Source organism: Marmota marmota, unplaced genomic scaffold (assembly GCF_001458135.2).
Source record: "Marmota marmota marmota unplaced genomic scaffold, marMar, whole genome shotgun sequence".
NCBI classification, from domain to species: Eukaryota; Metazoa; Chordata; class Mammalia; order Rodentia; family Sciuridae; genus Marmota; species Marmota marmota.
The window spans coordinates 61438145-61448004 of record NW_026000174.1 but is presented as its reverse complement, the minus strand read 5'-3'; the positions used below and the strand labels follow the sequence as shown (position 1 = coordinate 61448004).

Below are 9860 nucleotides of genomic sequence, written 5' to 3'. Positions count from 1 at the left end.
TTGGCCTCTAAACTCCCAACACCATCCTTCCTTTTGACATCTTTTTAGTAGAACTAGGAGCAGAGCCACTGTGGTCACTTACTCCCTCTTCTGAATGGGAATTATCGTTAGTACACAGGGTGGCCTTCTCCAAGCAGGATTTTCTGTGAGTCTACAATCATTACAGGGGAAAACATCCCAAGGTAAAAATTATATTGCGTGTGGTTAAAATTGTAACCCACCACGGAGTTGTTTTATCCGTTTTCTTTTATTTGCTATTTACAGACACATTTCTGCGACCTGCCCAGCTACGCTGATGATATCACAAATAAAGAAACCGAGGTTGGAATAAAGTAAGTGACAATTACAAGAGTGCTTTTTTTGACCAGTCCCCTAAAGAAAGAGCTTTTTCTAAAGGAACTGTATACACTCTTCCCTGGCAGAGGTTCAGATTCCAGAAAGTGTAGGAGTTCCAGCACTTTTATTTAAGGAGCAAAGTAAGCTTTTATTTTTCCATACTTTTATTTTTTTGGTGAGAATTATAATATATGTAAAAGCAATAAGGAACTTGATATTATGATTTACATGAGCCTAGGAAAGGATGTCATGAGCATTTTTTTTCTTTTTCTTTCTTTCTTTTTTTTTGGGGGGGGGGGAAACAGGCTAGAGTCCCAATAGCAAAATATTTCTCCAAGTAGGAAGTTCAGGGATGCTTATGAACCAGGAGGCGACATCCCTGAAGATGGGAGAGATCGTAAGGCAGATGATGCTGCGACTGCGTAGGCGGTGATTTCATCCTGTGTACTCTCTTCCTTTGTCATTGTGGAGGAAGCAAAGAAGAACAGCTTGAACTGAAACTTCTTTCCACTCCAGAAAGGACCTTGTGAAATTATTTAGAGACGTATACTCCATTTCAAGGGTCTTATTGCATAATCTCACCTGTTTTTTTTTTTTTATCATTACATCTAGAAAAGTTGGTCGAGAAGCTGTTCAGAGTACATCTTGTAAAATCATTCATCCCTGCAGGGGAACTCTGAATCCATTTCATATTCAACAAATGGTTTTAGTAAATAAGTTAACTTTTAAAACTCTGAGCTTTCTTATCTGTAAATATCGATAGGAGCGTTACCTTTGTTGTTGTGACAACTAAGTGAAATTTATATTTGAATCTACAGTTCTCTTATTAGTGTTCATAGACCATAGCATATGCGATGAAGTGTTTTAGGTTATATTATCTTGTATGTTAGAAATTTGTAAACACAAATGCCTGTGGCGGAGAGTGATGCCAAATAAATTTTGCAAAATAGCCAGAAGGCTGAAGAGAGAAGTTGTTACCAGAGAATAGATGTCATACTAAAGTCTCCAAAATCAAATTTAAAATATATAAACATGGAACCCATGATCCTGTGAATTTTCCATGCTCAACTCCATGATTCAGCTGATGGATGAGAATAATATGGGTGAGAATGGGTTTTAGATAAAGAAATTCAAACTTTATCTGTGAATTGGAAGTAAATTTAAGCAAAAGATAGGCTGAATGCCCTGGTATTCTCCCACAAATGGTTGTTAGAGAGGAAGAAACACTGGAGGGCACAGAAAGGACAGTACACTCAGCAAATGAGGAAAAGCAAATTCAAGAGTGAGCCTTCCAGACTTCAAGTTCAACCACAAGTTGGAAGCTCCAGAGTAAGCACTCAGCTTTCCCAGGCTAAGATGGAGACCATCCTCCCAGCCCAAGCCTCACTTCACAGGAAATACTCATCAGGACTGTGCTGGATACTCATGTTGTGCTCTTTTGTGAAAATGTATTATCTAATTTAACTGTTATAGCAATCCCTTTGAGAGGTCTCGTTTTTATTGTTTTTGTCTTATAAATAGAGAAAACAGTGGGGCTGGGTTGTGGCTCAGAGGGAGAGCACTTGCCTAGCATGTGTGAGGCACTGGGTTCCATCCTCAGCACCACCTTAAAAAAATAAAGGTATTGTGTCCCCCTAAAATTAAAAAAATAAATATTTTTTAAAAAAGAGAAAACCAGTATTAAAGAAGTCAGGGACCATGTCTCCTAGATAGGGAGTGGGGTGGAGCTACTATTTAATTTCACGTGCATCTCTTTGCAGAGGCTAAGCCCTACCAGGACCACCAGATCTCTGCAAAATTGCTTGATGATGGCACCTGTCTCTCACAAAGCTGCTGTAACACTCTGTCTTATTTTATATGCACCTCTCAGTTACTCTACTCTTTGGTCTAATGGATGCATGAATAAATATGAATAGAGCTAAATTAAGTCCCATGAAACTTCTTTTAAGCGTAGAGTTTTTGGGAATCAGTCTGAGCAAATGGAAGGCTTGGCTTTGCCAGTAGATATGCATGTAAATGAGCACAAACCTTTTGTAGGTTTGTTGAGAAGGTTAACCACATTTAAGCCATGTGAAATGTAAGTGTGCACTATAAAGATGCAAACTCTTAATAGACTCAGGTGATATGATTTGGGAGATGTATTTTTTGCAACTATGTGACTTTAGGCAAATATATCATCTTCCTGGACCTCAGTTTGTTCATTCACACTGGTGTGATTTGGGTCATGTGATCTGCAAGGATACTTTAGATCCAACAATCTATATAGATTATCTGTCCCTTAGTTTTTTTTGGTCCCAGTCTTTGCTTTATATCAGCAAACCACGAAGAAGAAAGAAAAGGATGAAATAACAGAATTTATGTGTTTTAGTGCTGTTCCTCTTCCCTTGACCCACTGTTCCTTTCTTCCTCCTTACTACAGAGAATTTTGACTCACCATGCTTAACAACACAGAAGTGAAGGCGTTCATCCTGGAGGGTCTAACCAATGCTCCAGAACTACATACAGGTCCCCCTCTTTGTCTTGTTCAGCCTCATCTACCTCGTCACTGTTTTGGGAAACCTGGGGATGGTCCTGTTGATTCTCTTGGACACTCGCCTCCACACTCTCATGTACTTTTTCCTCAGCAACTTTTCTTTGGTGGACTTTGGTTATTCTTCATCTGTCATGCCCAAAGTGATGGCTGGGTTCCTTGAGGAAGTCAAGGCCATCTCTTACAATGCATGTGCCGTGCAGATGTTCTTCTTCACAGCCTTTGCTTCTCTGGAAAATATCATCTTGGCCTTGATGGCTTACGACCGCTATGTAGCAGTGTGCAAACCCTTACACTACACCACCATCATGACCAAAAGTGTGTGTGTGCGTCTGGTCCTGGGCTCCTACCTCTGTGGTTTCCTGAATGCCTCCATCCACACTCTGAACACATTTGGGCACTCCTACTGTCAGTCCAATGTGGTCCACCATTTCTTCTGTGACCTCCCAGCAGTCATGATTCTCTCTTGTTCTGATAAACACATTAGTGAGATGGTTCTGATTGTGGCTTCAAGTGTCAATGTCATCTGTGCTCTTCTGGTTATACTGATTTCCTACCTGCTTATAGTTATTACCGTCTGGAAGATGCACTCAGCTAAAGGTCTGTCTACCTGTGCTTCTCACCTCACTGCAGTCTCCATATTTTACGGGACGGTCATCTTCATGTATTTCCAACCCACCTCCAGTCATTCCAGGGACACAAACAAAATGGCGTCCGTTTTCTATGTGATAATCATCCCTATGCTGAACCCTATGGTCTACAGCCTGAGGAACAAGGAGGTGAAAAGTGCGTTCCAGAAGATTTTCCAGAAGGCCACATCATCTTTAGGAATGGGATTTTAATGTTGTAGGATGCATATAACTAATCTCATGTCTCTTGGATCATCTTCATTTATATTTTAAGTACCAATTTGGGTTTAATTCCTAAAGCCATATACTTATCACTTGAAAAATTTATTGTCTAGTAAAAAAGAAAACATATCCAGATATTTTATACCTGAATAAAAATGGGTCAGGGAGAACATAAGAGATTTTGGGTTCTGCTTTTCATAAAACTTATTGATGGCATTTAAAATTTTTTATTATCATGCATTAATTGTATACATCAATGGGATTCTTTGTGACATTTCAATACATGCATGTAGCACGCAGTGACCAAATGCAGCCTCCCTTCATCCATTCCCTCCCCACCTTGTTTCCTCCAGAAATCACTCTTTTCACTATCTGGCATCAGGTCAACTTCTGATTTTTAAAAAATTTTTAAATATAAGAAAAAACATGTAGTTCTTGTCTTTCTATATCTGGCTTATTTCACTTGAGATAAATTCTTCCAATTCCATTTATTTTGCTGTAAATGACAGGATTATTTTCTTTACAGCTGAATAATATTCCATTGCATATATGAAACACATTTTTAATCCATTCACCCATTGATGGAGATCTAGATTGATTTCATATCTTAGTTATGTGAATAGTTATTGTGAATAGTCCAGCAATAAACATGAACATATGGATTTCACTTCAATGGACTGATTTCATTTCCTTTGGATATATACCCCATAATGCTGTTGCTACATAGTATGGTAGTTATGTTTTTAACTTTTTGAGGATCCTTACACTGTTTTCTGTAATGGCTGTACAAAGTTAACTCCCATCAGTGGTGTTCAGGAGTTCCCTTTTCTCCATGTCCTCTCCAACACTCATTGTCTTTTTGTCTTCTTGATGGATGGCATTCTAAAAGGTGCGAGGTCCTAACTGTTGTAGTTTTAACTTGCATTTCCCTGATGACTCTTTGTATTGTTTTTGTCTCATCCCAGCATCCGGGTAATGCTGACCTCATAGAATGATTCAGGACATGTTTCTTAAGTGCCTTCTATTCTTTTTGGGGGGAATAATTTAAGAAAAACTGATGTTAATTCTCATTTAAATGTTTTTAGAATTCACCCGTTGAGCCTTCTTATCCTGTGCTTTCACTTATTGAGAGATTATTTATTAATGATTCAATTTCTTCTCTTATTAAATGGCCATTCAGATTTAGTACTGTTCTTGATTTATTATTTGTAGTTTGTGTATTTCTAAGAATTTCTGTTTTTTAATCTGGGTTTACCCAATTTGCTTCTATACAGTTAGTTTATATTTTATTAAAATCTTTTAAAAAAATTTCTATAAGGTTGGTAGTGATATCCTCATTTTTATTTCTTCTTCTTCTTATTTTTTTTGACTTTGTGTATTCTCTTTTTTCTACCATGATTGATCTGTGGAATCATTTTTGTTGATCTTTTCAAAGAGTCAGCTTTGGGTTACTGATTTCTTTAATTTTTTCTTAGTTGTTATTGGACTTTTAATTATTTAATTAATTTTTTGTTGTATACAGTGCTGAGGATCGAACCCAGTGCCTCACACATGCTGGGCAAGCTCTCTACCACTGAGCAACAGCCCCAGCCTCTGATTTCTTTATTGTTAGTCTATTGTCCATTTCACTTACCTTCACTCTAAACTTTTATGATTTTCTTTCTTTTAGCTGTGGATTTACTTTGCATTTCTTTTTTTCTGGTTTCTTAAGTGTAAAGTTATTTTATTGATTTCTTTATTCACTTTTATATAAAAAAATTATAGCCCCAAATTTTCCTAGGGACACTGCTTTTGCTGACTGCCATAAATTTTGGTATGTTATGTTTGCATTTCCTTTATCTTGAATTATTTTCTATTTCATTAAAAATAATTCTTCTTTAACCCATTGGTTGTGTAAGAGTTATTTTTTAATGTCCATATAGATATATAAATTTTCAAAAATGGGAAAGATTTGGCTCCATTTCTTAAAATATTCTTTTTCTTTTTTCTCCCATGTTGAAACTACCATTGTGCATGTGTTAGTATGCGTACAGGTGTTTAACAACATCTGTATTTCAAGACAGGGTAAAAGAGAAATAACTTAGGTTAATGAGGGTAGAATAGGGCTCTAATCCAGTGGTGTTGGTGTCTTACAAGAAGAGGATCAGACACCAGAGCTCCACCATGGGAGAACACAAGAAAGTGTCATCAACAGCCCAGGAAGAAACTTCATCAGGAACAGATTTGGCTTGTTCCTTGATCTTAGAATTACAAATCTTCAGAACTACGCAAAAATAAGTTTCTATTGTTTAAGTTACCTGGTATGTTGTATTTTAATTCGCATATATGATCTATGTCTCTCACACAGGTTGTCTTGGGAAGGGGAGGACGATTTATTCATGGTCTCTGAAAGATGATAGTTAATCAAATCTTCACCACATGCCCATCAGCATCTGCTGGAACATTCAGCCTCCTTCTCTATGGCAGAGACAATAGGAATATTGTGCCTATGCTTCAGCCCTCCCCAAAATGGCACATGCCAGTTCTTCCACAATCCATTGCCTATAACTAGCACATGTCTCTTTTGAGCTGTAGTGGAATAGGTGCCCAAAGAGAAGCAAATGGGATGTTTGAGCAATATTTTGTGACTCATACTATGGTAACTTTATATAACTAAGTAATAAAATAATAAAACTTAATGAAATACTTTCTATGTGCCAAAAACTGCTGTATTTTGTATATATATATAGTCTTATAGTCTCCTTGATTGTGTGAAAGTTACATTATATTATTATCTTCTTTTTGCAAATGAGAATATTATGTTTGAAGGGGTTAAGTCACTTAGCCGAATATGAGGACAAGCCATCTGTGTGCATAAAACCAAATTTGCAACCAATAAACTTGCCCAGCTGAGCAAGGTGTGTTAGGTCTCTTTGTAAGTATGATCTAGAGGTGATTGTATGGAGAACAGAAAGGATCTGTTCCTGGTATTGGAAAAAGAAAATCCCAGGCCCCAAATCTAGTAATAAAGACAAACAAGGATTCTGAAAATAATTTTTTGCTGAGGATATTTCTTGATACATTTCTGCAAAAGAAGAAGTAAAAATAAAAACTAAATTAATTTAAAATAATCTTAAAATACCAAATGCTGATGGAGATGTGAAGGAATTGGCAATGCTCTGCAAGTGAAAGCAAAATGATACAGCATCTTTAGAAAAATGATTTGGGCAGTTTCTTTTCAATTAAATTTGCATTTGCTCTACAACTAAATGCAATTGTTCTCACATTGATTTACCCCAGTGAAATAAAACCTATGCTCATTGGAAGGGAGGTTCTAAGGCTCCCAAAAACACAGAGAAATGAAAAGAATTTTTAAAAAATGGAAATGCTAACTACCTTGATTTGCTCATTATATATTGTATACATTTATCAAATTATCACATTGAACCCACACATATATACAATTATGTGTCAATTTAAAAACTTTAGACATGCATAAAGCTGCAGAAGCTTTATTTATAATCTCCAAACCGTGGAACTGACATAATGTACCTCAAATGAAGAATGGATAAACACTCTGTAACGTCCTTAAAATGAAATGCTATCCTGCAGTAAGAGATTCCACTATTGACAAAGGTAATAATATTGATGATCTTAAATGCATTCTAAGTGAAAAAAGCAAGAACACTTAGGCTAGGTTTCTTCCAAAGGTCAAATTATATGGACAAAAAAAAAAAAAAAAAGAAAAAGAAAAAGTTGAGTGGTTTCCAGGAGAAGAATGTGGAAGAAGAGGTTCATTAAAAAGACTCTTGGGGTTTTGCTTAGGTAAGGGAAGTGTCCTATAATATCTTGGTTGTGGTAGTGGTGACCTCACTATACACATTTGATCAAACTCTTAGAATTTTTATTCTAATTATTATTTCTAATATCACATTAACATATAATCACATATTTATGATATTCTAATAGTTAATTATTATTACACTGGGGGTATTATTGTTTGTAAATTATACAATAATCATAAAATATGAAAGTAACAATAAGCAATACAAAAAAACATGTATGCATACTCGACCTACCCAGCTTTGTCTAATTGCTTCATGGGAAAATGGGGAGGGGAGCAGTAGGTGCCTTCCTGTAGGATGTCTCCTGAGAGCTTCATGTTTCTATAATTCCCTCCTGACTCCCTTGCATCAACCTGTGAGATCCCAACAGGACCCCATATGACATCATGTGAAGGGAGAAGAGTTATGTGCTGGGCCTCTTTATTTATCTGAATGCTAAGAGTTGTCAGAACCTGTAGGCCTTCTCTAGACTAAGGATTTGCTGGGTCTGCAAGCATGGCTTCAAGATAAAAATTATATTGAATTAATTTAAAATGATAACGCCTTAGCAAGTTGTTTTACAAACCTTGCCCCATTTTCTTTTTCTAGACTTTTTTCTATGTGCGAGTGGTAATCTTATTATGTTTATTTTCCAAAGAAGGAGCAATACACCTCTCTGGGCACAGTGAGAATGAATGATAGATCAAGACTTGAATGCAGGGCCCTGGACCTATGTTGGTGTTTCCCCCCTGCATCTTTCTTTATCTTAAAGACCTCCATCTGTGGGAGAAACTTCTCTAACAACATGTGTGCATTATTCCATGGAGGAATTTCTGATCTCAAACTCTCTACTTAGGATTGACTATTCTTTATTTTCCAGCAGTGAGGTAAGCTTTTGTATTCCATATACATGTTGGTGAAAAGTTTTAAAAAACCACTTCATTGAGGTATAATTGGCACATAAATCGCTGAGTCGGTATTTTTAGTGGAAAGCTTAATTCATACAAAAGCAGAGGGACAGATATACATGTCCAAATCTCCATTAGTAGAGAGGGGAGTGATATTTACGAAATATCACACTGCTTTCCTCAAGAAGTTGAACCAAAACATTAGATAAATGATGCTCTGATTAAGTTTAGTTTTATTTTATTTGGTATCCATTAGCCTTCCATCAAAGATAAATGGACAAAAATAACAAGTGTACACTGCCTGTTCTTTAAGCCTCAGAGGGAAGTAATTGGATTAGCACTATCTGAACCGTAATTTAACTCCTCCCCCCATAATTCATCCTTTTTTATTACTAGCACATCTAAACATGATGATATTGCAGTGGCTAGGAGCCTAGATTTTGATCAAGTTGAAACTGTCTCTCAGTCTTCAGTCTGGAACATTTTTCATACTAGCTGTGCAATTGTGTACCATAACACCGACCTTTTAAATCTTGAATTCCAACAGTTAATAATAATACTTATCACATACATTCACACGCACATTCACTCATGTGAAAAGCTCTTAACATTAGTTCTAGAACACAGTGGTCATGTGTGTTAAGATTGGAAAATAATGCTTTCAGGGATGGAGATTATAAACTGTGGTGTGGAAAGACACTCAGGAATAGTAGTCAGCAGAGGATAGATACCTTTTCTAAGTTGACACACTGTTCCCACACAAGAACTTAATCAAATAACTTTACAAATGGTGCTTCCCAGCAAATCATATCTGTAAGCTAAGGGTGAACCACAAACTATGCTTTTTAAATCCTAAGTACATGTATTCAACTAATGGATGGTAATTGTAAGAGGAAAATGGTTTAACAAGACTATTTCAAACTAAGCTAAAATATGAATTTCTGGGAAAAATTAGACTTGTAGACTCAACAGAGCATCCAATCACATGCATGGAGAAATGGCAGAGCAAGAATAGTAATAGCAAATTGAAGTGGCCCTGCTGAGGGGGAAGAGGCCAATTGAAGGGGAGGCTACAAGACTTCCAAGTTACCTGCATGCTGCTGTCCACGCCTATCAAACCAACATACAGACCCTGATTCCACCCTAATAAGCTCTCATCAGGGTGTACCAAACATACAGAATTGTATTTATTGTTTAAAAAAGGACTATTTTGGCCGGCGCAATGGTGCACGTCTGTACCACTCCAGTGGCTGTGGAGGCTGAGGCAGAGGATCACGAGTTCAAAGCCAGACTTGACAATGATGAGGGGCTAAGCAACTCAGTGAGACCCTGTCTGTAAATAAAATACAGAATAGGGCTGGGGATGTGGCTCAGTGTTTGAGTACCTCTTAGTTCAATCCCCGATACCCTCCCCCAATAAAAAAATTATTTA

At 36.9% G+C, this 9860-nt stretch overlaps 1 pseudogene; it reads left to right on the top strand.

The window, feature by feature from the left end:
• Nucleotides 1–2771: 2771 nt before the first annotated feature.
• On the top strand, nucleotides 2772–3708 carry LOC107159955 (annotated as a pseudogene).
• The last annotated feature ends 6152 nt before the right edge of the window (nucleotides 3709–9860 follow it).